The sequence below is a fragment of the Sebastes fasciatus genome, chromosome 10, assembly GCF_043250625.1.
Source record: "Sebastes fasciatus isolate fSebFas1 chromosome 10, fSebFas1.pri, whole genome shotgun sequence".
In the NCBI taxonomy this organism is placed as follows: domain Eukaryota; kingdom Metazoa; phylum Chordata; class Actinopteri; order Perciformes; family Sebastidae; genus Sebastes; species Sebastes fasciatus.
In genome coordinates, this window is record NC_133804.1 from 17,525,087 (window position 1) to 17,537,687 (window position 12,601).

General features: G+C 39.6%; 1 long non-coding RNA gene across 1 annotated transcript; it reads right to left on the minus strand.

Annotated features, from left to right (window-relative positions):
* Positions 1-4,493: 4,493 nt before the first annotated feature.
* LOC141775357 (uncharacterized) lies at positions 4,494-5,840 on the minus strand. The gene is made up of 2 exons (XR_012595591.1): positions 5,546-5,840; positions 4,494-5,264 (listed from the first exon to the last, which is right to left on the minus strand). It is a non-coding gene; the product is annotated as an uncharacterized LOC141775357 (long non-coding RNA).
* Between the last annotated feature and the right edge of the window lie 6,761 nt (positions 5,841-12,601).

A 12,601-nucleotide genomic window follows, 5' to 3' on the forward strand; every position in this document is an offset into this window, starting at 1 on the left:
AACCCCAACTCGTGAGCAGGAATGTATGAATTCCTGGATGGTGGTTTGATTTTGCATCATGCCTGATGTAACAGCTGGGTGCTCATTGAACCAGCTGAAAGAACAAGACCTTTGTGCACATACAGGAGAAAATCGATGTGAGCCCTGTGGAACACAATCCATAACACGGTTCATTTAACCCACTGATAGAACTTGCAGAAGTGGGGTTTCCCATACTGTATATTTGTGCCGCACTTCAACTTCATGTCTACGTCCTATAATCTTGACATTACTTTTTTTTCACCACTATTATTTTATTATTAATATACAAAAAACATTAATCAAAGCTATTGAACTGTAGCTGCCCCATTGATTGTGAGATCGTTTCCTGCATCTGGCTGAGGCTGATTACGTTTACGACAGGTGGGCGATATGACGATACACACCATGGGATGTTTACATTTGTCAGCCATCAGAGATTATGTCATATGATCTTTACTGTGGAGGCTATCCTTTTAGGTTATTTTAAATAATTGTTGACAATGTTGCAAGACTGTTATGCATTTTTATAAATTGTTTGTGCTAATGCAATGAAGTGCTTTGTTTCGTCTGGTATCTAATTTTCTGGCTTAACCTAAACATTCTTAATTTTTCAAGTTATTTCATTAATAACTTTCATAATTGGTTTTCCAGATTTGTAGTGGTGTGCAGTATTTCAATATTTCACATCAAGTCAAGTCAAGTCAATTTTATTTGTATAGCCCAATATCACAAATCACAAATTTGCCTCAGGGGGCTTTACAGTTTGTACGGCTTCTTCATCTTGAATGTAAATTTATGTACATTTATTGTGTGATTACTTGTGAATAGATGTAGATGTGTTATGCCACGTCAACACAATATTTCAGTTATTATTCATGTACAATGCCTCCTCCAGAAAGGGGAAAAAGGGTAAGCCAATAAAAATGTGGTCACAAAAAATATATATATTTCACATCTTCCAAAACTTCCCAGTTGTTATTACAATTGAATACGGCTCCAAAGCTTCTAACACAATCCCTGAGTCACTCAATGCAAATTGAGAACAACTTCTTCACAATGACTTTGATTAGCATTAATTAAAGGCCTTGGTGTAGCATGGTTATCACATGAAAGAAAAGAGCTCTTTTTCTAATCTGTGTGACTATTTTCTAACAATGAAAAAGATCAATTCATTGAGGTTGGGAGGGGCTGAAACTCATCCAGAGGACAACTCCCCACACCCGGCTGTTGCTGATCAATGACAGTAAATGATCCTTCCCACTTTGAGCTGTTACCCACAAATAAGAGCTATCAAAAATGTGTATATCTAGTCTTTCTTGCCAAATGCAATTAAAAATATTGAGTTATTTGAACCAACAGTCTAAAACCTACTTGTTTGGGGTTTTTTGCCCAAAGAATGACTTAAACTACTCGGCTATAAAAAATGTTTCCAGTTAATTTTCTGTTGATTGACAATTCGTTTCAGGACTAACTTAAAGGTGGACAGAATCACAAATTCACTGCAGTCAGAGAGGAAACATGTAGCCTACCAGAGCCATAGGCTTTTGTTGCGTGATATAATACTTTATTAGCAAAGCAAGGACGATTTGCATATACAAGGAACCCAATTTGGAAGATGTTCATCACTCTCCCTCACAATAGAGATTTGATATTTTTGAAAGTTTGCACGTGCAGTATACAAAACATTCACTGCATCTCCTCCAACCTGAAGATAAAGGAAACATTACCCTTACCAAAAATAAGTTTATTCAATTGTGCTATTAGACTTGTGTAGACTTTTTAACTTAAAATAAGAGCATATAGGCTACTTTCAGTTTACTTTTTATGTACTTATCTGATAATCTTAACAAAAGTATAGATCTTGGCTCATACTTACAAGTATACAGAAAAGTCCAAGTATACTTGGCTTATACTTACAAGTATACAGAAAAGTCTTGGCTCATACTGACAAGTATACAGAAAAGTCTAAGTATACTTGGCTCATACTGACAAGTATACAGAAAAGTCTTAGTATACTTGGCTCATACTGACAAGTATACAGAAAAGTCTAAGTATACGTATCTTATACTGACAAGTATACAGAAAAGTCTAAGTATACTTGTCTCATACTGATAAGTATACAGAAAAGTCTAACTATGCTTGGCTTATACTGACAAGTATACAGAGAAGTCTAACTATACTTGACTCATACTGACAAGTATACAGAAAAGTCTAAGTATACTTGGCTTATACTGACAAGCACACAGAAAAGTCTAAGTATACTTGGCTCATACTGACAAGTAAACAGAAAAGTCTAAGTATACTTGGCTTATACTGACAAGTATACCGAAAGGTCTGAGTATACTTGGCTTATAGGCCTACTTGTACTTAAAGCTGAAGTAGGCGAGATTGTCTAAAGCCTGAAAACAGAGCCACGAGTAGGTGCAGAAGTGTAGTTATCTCTCAGAACACTTGAATTACAATATGCTGAAAGGTTATTATATAATTTTTGTCCAATGATGCCAAAAATATACTGCCTACTGCCACTTTAATCTTTTGATTGAGATATACTTACTTAAAGTATAATTAAGTATTCTTGCCATATAGGCCTACAGAAAGGTTTACTTGGCTTGTAGTTGTGCTTACATTTTGATAGAGTAACCTATTTAAGTGTCTCCTCCAATCTGAAGATGTCAAGGCCACTGTCAATAGATCTATCAAGAGAAACGTTTGCTACATGGTGTACAAGTCTACACTTTACAAGTGTAAAAAAAGTGTAATTCTGCTTCAAATACATGTGGGCAATTAGCATGGGCCCATTATGGAACCCGTGGACAAACCCACTTGCAACCCAGATTGTAACCCATGTAGTTCCCATGTAGCACCCGCAGAAAGCTCGAAGATGGGATCGAGATGGGTCTTGTGTATGTTGCCCACTTGAGCCCTATATAACACCCAGTGTACTCCTGCATGAAACCCACAAGGGCAATAGGCATGGGGCCAACATGGAAACTGTGGACAAACCCACTTACAACCCATATTTCAGCCGATATAGTCCACATGTAGTACCCACATAGAACTTAAAGCTGGGACTAATATGGGTATTGGGTATGTTGCCCAGTTCGGGCCCATATAACACCCAGTGTAATCCTGCATGGAATCCATGTGGGCAATTGACATTGGGCCAACATGGAACCCGCGGACAATCCCATATAGGGCCCATTTTTCAGCCCATTTAATACCCACATGGGCCCCACATACAAATGTTGGCTGGGATAAGGGAGGTTGCCCAGACTTGTCCAGGCCAGCTGTACTGTACAAAAAGGTTGAAAACTAGATCAGCAGAGGCAAACAGGAGGTAGGGGGAGGGATAGTATTGACTAATGGCACACTGCACCCTCTGCTGGTGAACAAACTCCCATTTTGGCCTTCCAGTACTGCTGGTAGTTTTCCACCATGTCACAGCAACAATATGGCACTGGATGTTTCTGGATATTTCTAGTCTTATCACGTATACACTCTACAGCCAACACTATCGCTGATACTGTATCACTATAACGTTCAGGTTGGACATTAAAGCCCAAACTAACATGATCAAGGCTTGTGAAAGTGGGTCTACATGATACATTTGATGACAAAAACACTGCCAGCACCAACAGCTTTTAGGCAATTTAAACTAAAAGAACAACACGTTATTGAGCAAACATAAGCCATCTAAGTTAGAGGAGATGAGTTGGCTGTTTTTCTATTGTTCCTCAATCACAAATAGCATATCATTGCAGTAAAGGGGGAAGGAGATCCGGGCAGTTCCAACCCCGTTCTAGTTTGATCCGGTTTTTGTCGGACCGTGTTACACAAAAGTAAGGATTAATCCGCGCAACCTCTCCCGTGACGTCAGCTGTCTGGGCTGTTAGTTAATGTGGTGCAATAGGTCTAAAATCAGTGCTTTTCATGATAAGTTACTTTAGTTTTTTGCGTTTCATATATTTCGAAATAATTACGTTAACCGATAATATTAACATAATCACTCTTTACTCACTTAGTGTCATACTGCGTCAGTTTGAATGGGAGCACCTCTGCATTAGTAGCCTACTATACACAAGAGTGCCCTATTTATCATTCATTTCCCCACATTGATTAATCATTTTTATAATTTTCATCCCCGTTCTGTTTTGAACTCGAATCTAAAGCCACAATTAACTTTTATAAGCGTTTTTTTCGTGTGTGAAAGCGGGACTACTTTTTCACCGGATGAATACCTGCTCCTGCCATAGCCGGATCACCCAGACAGTATAAATAGCGCTAGTGACGCCATCTCAGCTCAGACTGCATTGATGCGAACTCGGCGCGGTATGAGAGGCGTTTCAGGTTAACCCGATCTTGTTTATTTCTTTTTATTTCTTTTTATTTCTTTTTATTTCTTTTTATTTCTTCGTGATTTCGATCGTTAATGATGCAGATCTTTAGGTTTACTTTACCTAACTCGATATTTGTTTTGTTTTTTAATGTAGTGTGTTTAAATCAGAGTCAGTGAGCGTTGACTCGAAAGCTTAGCTTCATTATCAAGATTTAAATGTACTTTCTAGTGTTTTTTTTACGCAAAACTTTTTGTTATCAAGCTTTCTGTTTATTTAATACGCATCAGCGAGCACCGTTCAATGAAAAACTGTCTTTATACGAGACATATGCTGCGTATTTTTGCAGTCGTTACTAGCTAACGCCAGGCCAGCCAAATATAGGCTCCTACTTTAATGCCAACGTCATGACGTTAATGCCAACGTCATGACGTTGGTCTTGTTAACCAGATGTTTACTGTGACGTAACCTGAACCAGTAAGTTTTAAACGTTCATATTTTTAAAATGATTCAAATCCAGCTCCGTGATTCTAAATTCTTTAACGGCAGTTGGCTCAAGATGGGAGCCGTGACGTAGCAGCCTCTAACTGTCGCCTATTGGTTGATTTTTGAATAACTCGTGACGCACCAATACAAATGTAAAAGGGCGTGGTCAGGATTTGACCAGCGGCCAGGCGAGCGATCTCATCGAGATACCAGATGTGTTTTTGTTTTGTTTGCTTTTGACAAATAACAAAATAGCCCTGTATGAAGTGCGTATTGAATGAGAAGCCGATGAGGTTTAGACATGAGTCAACTGACTTTGTCATAAAGCAATATTTCAGAATAGAAAGGCAAGAATGCTACTTCAACCTGCAAAGATCCCAGAGCGGTTATTTATTTAAAAGAAAAAAAAAAGCAGACTTCAACCTGCAAAGTTCCCAGGGAGCGGTTATTTATAATAATAAAAAAAAAGCAGACTTCAACCTGCAAAGATCCCAGAAAGGGGTTATTCAAGTTATTTCTTTATTTAAAAAAAAAGCAGATTGGCCGAGAGTGGTTATTTCTTTAAAAAAAAAAAAAAAAGCAGACTTCAACCTGCAAAGATCCCAGAAAGGGGTTATTCAAGTTATTTCTTTATTTAAAAAAAAAAAGCAAAGATTGGCCCAGAGTGGTTATTTCTTTAAAAAAAAAAAAAAGCAGACTTCAACCTGCAAAGATCCAAGGGAGCGGTTATTTAATAACAAAAAAGCAGACTTCAACCTGCAAAGATCACAGAAGGGTTATTCAAGTTATTTCTTTATTTAAAAAAAAAAAGAAGCAAAGATTGGCCCAGAGTGGTTATTTCTTAATTTAAAAAAAAAAAAAAAAGCAAACTTCAACCTGCAGAAATCCCAGAGAGCGGTTATTCAAGTAATTTCATTATTCATAAAAAAAAAAGCAAACTTCAACTTGCAAAGATTGACCCAGAGTGGTTATTTTGTAAACAAAAAGAAAAGAAGCAAACTTCAATTTGCAAAGATTGACCCAGAGTGGTTATTACTTTTAAAAAAAAAAAAAAAAAAAAAAAAGCAAGCTTGCAAAGATGGCCCAGAGTGGTCATTTCTTTAAAAAAAAAGAAGAAAAAAAAAAAGAAAACATGCCAAGATGGCCCAGAGTGGTCATTTCTTTAATAAAAAAAAAAAAAAAAAACTTGCAAAGATGGCCCGGAGTGGTTATATCTTAAAAAAAAAAAAAAAAAAAAAAAAAGGGCAAGCTTGCAAAGATTGGCCCAGAGTGGTTATTTCTTTTAAAAAAAAATAATTGTTGGTAATTTTGTTGGTGATTGTATTTCTTTGATCAAAGAAACAACACAGGAAATCTAGTTGTAAAGCAGCTTCCAAGGAATCCAAGACAGAAGATTTTTTTTTCAGGGGGGAAATGGACTGAGTTATCGAGGGAAGGAATGGACTTAGTTATTAGAGGAAAACCACAGGACTGAGTTATCGAGGGGAGGAATGGACTTAGTTATTAGAGGAACACCAGGACCAGCGCGGCGCGAGACCATGGGACACGGGGAGGACCAGAGTGTGGAGCCAGGCAGGACAGGACCAGAGGGCGTGAGGACCAGAGTTGCTCCAGGCAGGACAGGACCAGAGGGCGTGGAGGGGAGAGCAGAGGGGGCCCGAGAGAGCAGGCAGCAGCTGTCGGCGAGTGTACACCAGAGGGAGCCAAAGGCGCAGTGCAGGGTAGCAGCAGCAGCAGAGTGGCCATCGCTGAAGCAGTTGCAGCAGTTCCAGAGCGAGCAAGCCAGCCAGTGATGAGAGGGTGGTAAAGGGCCAACAAGTGTCTTCTAGCTTCACAAGTTTAAAGCAAGGCTTTGGTTTGTATATTGGGTAGAGGTATCTCTGTAACACTCAGGCATTTAGATTTTCCACATTCCAGAAACAATTGTTGTAGAACACAATTACTCGCACAGCTCTCTCTTCCTCTTTACAGGCAAGCCGTGTAAAGCGTTTTGTACCGTGGTCACCCCTCCTGTTGTGCGCTGACTTGAGTGTGGTGGTGTCTGCTGTGGTGAATGCCTTGGTAATGTGCTGGAGAGATGGAACATCCTTATCGGACTTCTCTACCCCCTGCGACCACAAGTAGTTCCCCCCGGCCGGAGGGAGAGGCAGTCCTTTTGTTGTTGGTGTTCGATAGGTCTACCCCAAGGAAGCTGTCGTCATTGGAGTGTGAGAGTGGATGGTCTTCCGTGCGGCCGATTGATGTGTGTGTTCAGCGACCCTTCAGTGCTTCAGCTGCGCATCATTGGTACAGATCAGCTACATCTACCTCTTAACCTGAGCAGTGAGTTAATGCATGAAATGTACATGTGGGTGTAACTATCCTGTACATTAACTCATCATTGCCTATGCTGTCAAGTATTTTTGCTATCAAAACAAAATATGTATTGAAATAGTTGATCCTGATTAAGTTTTTTTTGAGGGTTAGGGGGAGGGGGTATTTAAAACGTGTTTCGAGTTCTTCTTTTCACAGGCCTGACCCCCCCTAAAGCTGATCATCGAAAGAATCCCCCTGCGCTAGCCGCTCGGTACAGGTCGAGCTCATCTTATTTACTATAGTTCTATGGATCGGGATCATTCACACCCAAAGCGGTTTCAAAGAGATGTAGGAAGGTATTTGGTATTGTTTAATAAATCCATTAGATTCATTTTGATTCTACAATATTTGGAAGGTGTTGTAAATTGGGTTTCATGCACAACATTTGGTAATGGGGGGGTTGTGGGCCGTTAATCAGTCTCTTCCCTAGACTTCACAGCTCCATCTTACCCAACGCAAAATGGCTTCACTAGGAAACATCCAGGTGCACCCAACAAGATTCAAGCGGACTCTTTGCCTCGCAGGATAGCAACTTCAAAACTAGTCTCCTGGTGTAGCAAGAAGCTCTGTTTTCCCAGGGAGTGCGGTAACAAGTCTCTTTACTAGAAGTCATTGTAATTCTGTACAGGCTTCAAGTTGCTTTGTGGGGTTGGGAGGGGCTTGTTTATTTGTGACTCTTGCAGATTAAGTTGTATGGCCCGCCCTTCAAATATCTCCATTCAAGTCCACGTCTACAGTTCGTAAGGAAGGAATCCCTCGCGTTCAGGCCTGCGGTATTTAAATGTTCTTATGGAAAATTGCTCATCTTTTTATGAATATTCATAGTCGTACAGTTGTGTCCTTATTAAGGGAGTAATGCTAGTGATTGTCTTGTAGTTCTGTACTGCATCATTGGAGGGGTATTGTGGGGAGAGAGGCTTTTTCCTTTGCATTTTTCAGTGTGCTGTGTCCCGTGCGCTTTCCAATCCCCGAGACCATCCGGAACTCCCCTAACTCATTGTTTGTACAAGTTTCCTTGCGCATCGAGCATCACACGTAAGGTCACTAAATGTGTTCACATTTCTCTTTAACATTCATTGTCTGGCTAAATACCTCCATTGCAATTCCTTTGCAATTAGTTACAATGCCTTGTATTGATAATACAATGAGTGAACTATCTGTAAAGGATTCTTATTGCATAATAAATGCATAGCTTGTTGTGATTTTGAATACAGTTTTGGTATGCATTTGTTCTTTTTGGGGGCTTGTGTGGGGGAGCTTTTCTTGTGCTTTTTCAGGTATGACTAAAGCTTGGAGCATTGTAGAGCACGGATGTGACCTGGGCTCGAATGACATCCTTTTCAAAGTGGAAATTGAAGGCAGATAAGTTGAATCCATCAGATGTTGATGTTGGAAAGCAGAACATTCTCAACCCTAGAGGGGTCACTTATCTTGACTGGGCTCAACTGCCCTCATTTGTTCTTGAAGTGAAAGCAACTTGCTATACTTGACTGTAGAAATAGCACTGTTGTGCTTTCTTAACAAGAGTCTTGTGATAACGGGAAGATTTGATGTGCCCTCATTGATTCTGACGTTATCTGCAGTAAAGCATTTGGGTAAGGATAACAATAGTCAGTTCTACGATACTGTGAGGGGGGGCATAGGGGTGTCTATTGTCTGCCTCTTTGATCTTACAGAACAGTCCAAAGGAAGAATGCAGTCCACCTAGGACAACACAGGAATCATCCTGCCCTTTGAAATCAACCAGCACGCTTGAACAAACGGGAGTCAGGTTGCTTTTTGTGTATAGATTGGAACAATTAGCCCTCAGCTGCTCGCCCTTGCGCAACTGTGCAAGCGGCAGGTTGATCATATATAATTACTCGCAATCGCGCAACTGTGCGACTTTTTCAAAATGTAAGCAGCTGAGGAAAGCTGTGCATTGTGCAGCTTTAATTTGGCCTGAAGTGCAGCGCAAATGTGTTGCTGTAGTTTTATATTGTGCATTGGTTTTGGTTGGGTGTATCCCTACGCTTCTCTTCACAGAAATCAAGTGCAAGACTGGTTCGAGCACGCGTGAAGTCCTCTAACCCGGAGCATGTAGTAAGATGTTGGCTTAACTTGTCAAAATGAAACTTCTGCAATGTTGTAGTTGACAAAATGACATCTTGGAACTGGCTTTATGTTAACCTCAAATCATCAGTAACAACAATGCTTTACTAGCATATTCCTCTTTGGCCACGGAGCCCTATTGCTTTGCATCTTAAAAACCATAAGATGAGTAGAACTCGAATCTTTTAGTACTGTGTGGTGGGTGTTGTGTAGATCACTCTTTGTTTCAGATCATTCTCGTCGTCTGTCCGCTCCGATCTCGCCTGCCTCTGAATGCAAAGCCATCTGTGGACGCTGTCGGCAAATATGAGTGTGGCCCCTGAATGACATACCAACCCCTTGTGCGCTTGAGCTTAAATCCGAACCCCCCCCCTCCCCCCGACGTCCTTCGCAGAAGCCCCGCTCTCTTTGTGTTTGTGTGCCTTTTTTCTTTTCCCTTTGGTTTCTCAGGTCAAATTGCCTAAAAATTGTCTTAATTTGTCCTCTGGGATGGCCTAACCTGTGATGGAACACTGAGAATCCAGTCACATTAAGATCAAGAGCTGCAAGCTTGTCTCGCAATTACTGCATCACTTCAGTGTCATGGGTGCAAGTTAAGTAATTTCGGTTCCCTTGATTTTTCTTTAACATACCATGGCTTTAATGTGTAACTCAAACATGTTGCATGCACATCAGCTCTGCATAACATTTTATTCGTAACACACTACATACTGTTCATGAAGTCGTTGTCAAACATTGCAGTAGTATTTGGCCAGGGTTGTTTGGGGGGGGACAACATTCTTCTCTTCCTTTCAGATTTCTCATTCCGCTTAACTTGACACTGAGCCACGCGACTTAAACCTCTGCAGGGAGTCATGGGATGACTTGGTACAGCCAGCCTCTAGGAGGTCTTTAATACATTGAAGAATTGAGCATCACAGGAAGAATAGCTGTGGTAAATGCTGCTTCGACAGTCGCAGTAAACGATAACCGTATTGACATAATTTGTGATATTGGCTGATTTTTGGTACAAGTCTGGGGTTTCTGTGGGAGGGATGGGGGGGGCTTAAATTGTCTGTCTTTTTTCCATTACAGCTGTAAACCGCTGTCCTTTTGACCCGTGAGTCCGGCTGAATTGCAAAGAGAAACAGCTTTGGGTATCACCAGGGATGCTGGTATCGTGGCTTTGTTAATATGGATCAAATGATAAGCTAAAATGGATCAAATGATACGCTAATATGGATCAAATGAAACGATGGAATCAGTCATACAACAATGCAGTGTCGTGGGGAATGCTGGGGATTGGGGAAACCAGTTGTCTTGTCTTCTAGTTTCAGCCTCGTGACCAAGAGAAATCCCCATGTGGTGACAGCAAACTATAGCATCCAGGTGCTGAGGGGTTTTCTTTTCCTGGAGGAACAAACTACTTTTGTTTTTTGTTCCTCCAGGTTTTGCTTTTGCCCTTTATTACAGCAACAACAAAAAAGCAAAAGACTCCGGTGGTGGCACTCCTGACTTGTCAGGACAGGGTTCAATCCCCTGCGGTGTCTTGCTTTTTAATAGTACGCTGTGTGGGGAAAACTACATGCAAGGTCTTAGCACAGATGTTGAGTTAGCAGGTTTACTGTAACAAAATAACTGCACAGAAACTTTGAGGTTCATTATTTAAGACGATGTGTTTGACGAGAAGAGACTATGTATTTGTATCTTAAAGTAGTTTTTAAAGGAAACGAGTTAACATCTTGAAGACTGTGAATGATCAATAAAACTCCTATGTGTTACCCTGGCTTACAATTTGATTTTTCACTCTAATGCTTATTTTTTTGGTTAATGTGAGATTTTACTGTATCTGAGTCTCTAGAGGCAAATGGGTTTGACATTTAGCAGATGAAGAGGACCTAGTTCAAATAAATATACTCGGTATCTTAAAAACATAATTCAGTTTCTTCAAAGGCTGTCGAAGATATTGTGTCTTAAAAGTTCATCTACAAAAGTCTTGAATATTTCTTACCTGCTGTAGACGATAATGTTTTTTGTATGTGGTTACTGGCAGTTTGGAGTCTAAATACATCTATAAACTACAAGTGATGATGGATTTTTCATGCAGGAGGCTTTTAAAATCTTTATGGAGTTTCAGTGTTTGCTGAGACCTGTACCATGAATAAATAAATGTGATAGAAATGTCAAAGTCATGTACTCAACAGATAATTACAGGCCTTATATTCTCTTGGATTTCTGTCATTTGAATAGTAAGACAGTGAAAAAGGTTAAAAGGGTCTTAAAAAGTTCTACATTTAATTTGTTGAACAAGGGGTTAGGTGCCAAGTACAGTCTGGTGTTTTCCTGTCACAAAACAATATATATACAGTTTATATATAACATACATGCAAAAAAGACAGGAATTATGCACAAATGAGGAAAAAATACTAAAAATAGATGCCGTCATGAGTCATGCTGTTTTTTTTCATTGTAACCCATCTGTTTTTTGTAAAGGTATAGAGTAAACTAAAATATTCTGTAAATAGCACGAGATGTAAACATTATGTATGAAATTGAAACATTAAAGTTTAATTCATTGCCATAGCAGGTTCTTGATGAACCAATGACCTTGATAAAGACATGTAAATAGTTTGTAAATGATGTACAGTCGATTTCTGTTGCATCTCCACTACTTTACGTTGATTGTCATGTTACTGTCTCCAATTCACCTAGTCCACCTTGGGGACATAACTGACATAAGACTTTCACAACAATTGCCAACATGCCATCTAGGTGCAAGATAGATTACCAAATGGCTCAACAATAAAGGGTTCTGGGGCAAAACAAATATCTCTTGGGCCCTTTTGATTTCGTTAGCGGTAATTTGGTTAAACACAAATTTCCCATTTGAATTTTCACACAGGGCCTCTCTACAAGACAGCTGCACTAGACAGTTGATAATGCAGGACCTGCCTAAAAGCCCTTTGTTTGTCTTGTGCTTCAGTGTTGAATACTCCCAAATAAATGTGTAATTAATCAAATTAGCACAAAAATATTGGTACACAATCAATTAGGAATCTTTGTGGTAATGTTTAATTGTCAGTCTTTGATATTGACTTAAAGGTCCCATATTGTAAAAAGGGAGATTTTCAGGTCTTTTATGTTATAAAGCAGGTTTAAGTGCTATATAAATACTGTTAAACTATCAAAACGCTCATTATACAGAGAAACATGCACAGCACGTATTCAGAAATTGCGCCTTTGAAACAAGCCGTTAGGATTTCTGTCCATTAGTGATGTCACAAATATACAATATTTAGACCATTACACGGTTTTAAACGTAAACATTCTAAATG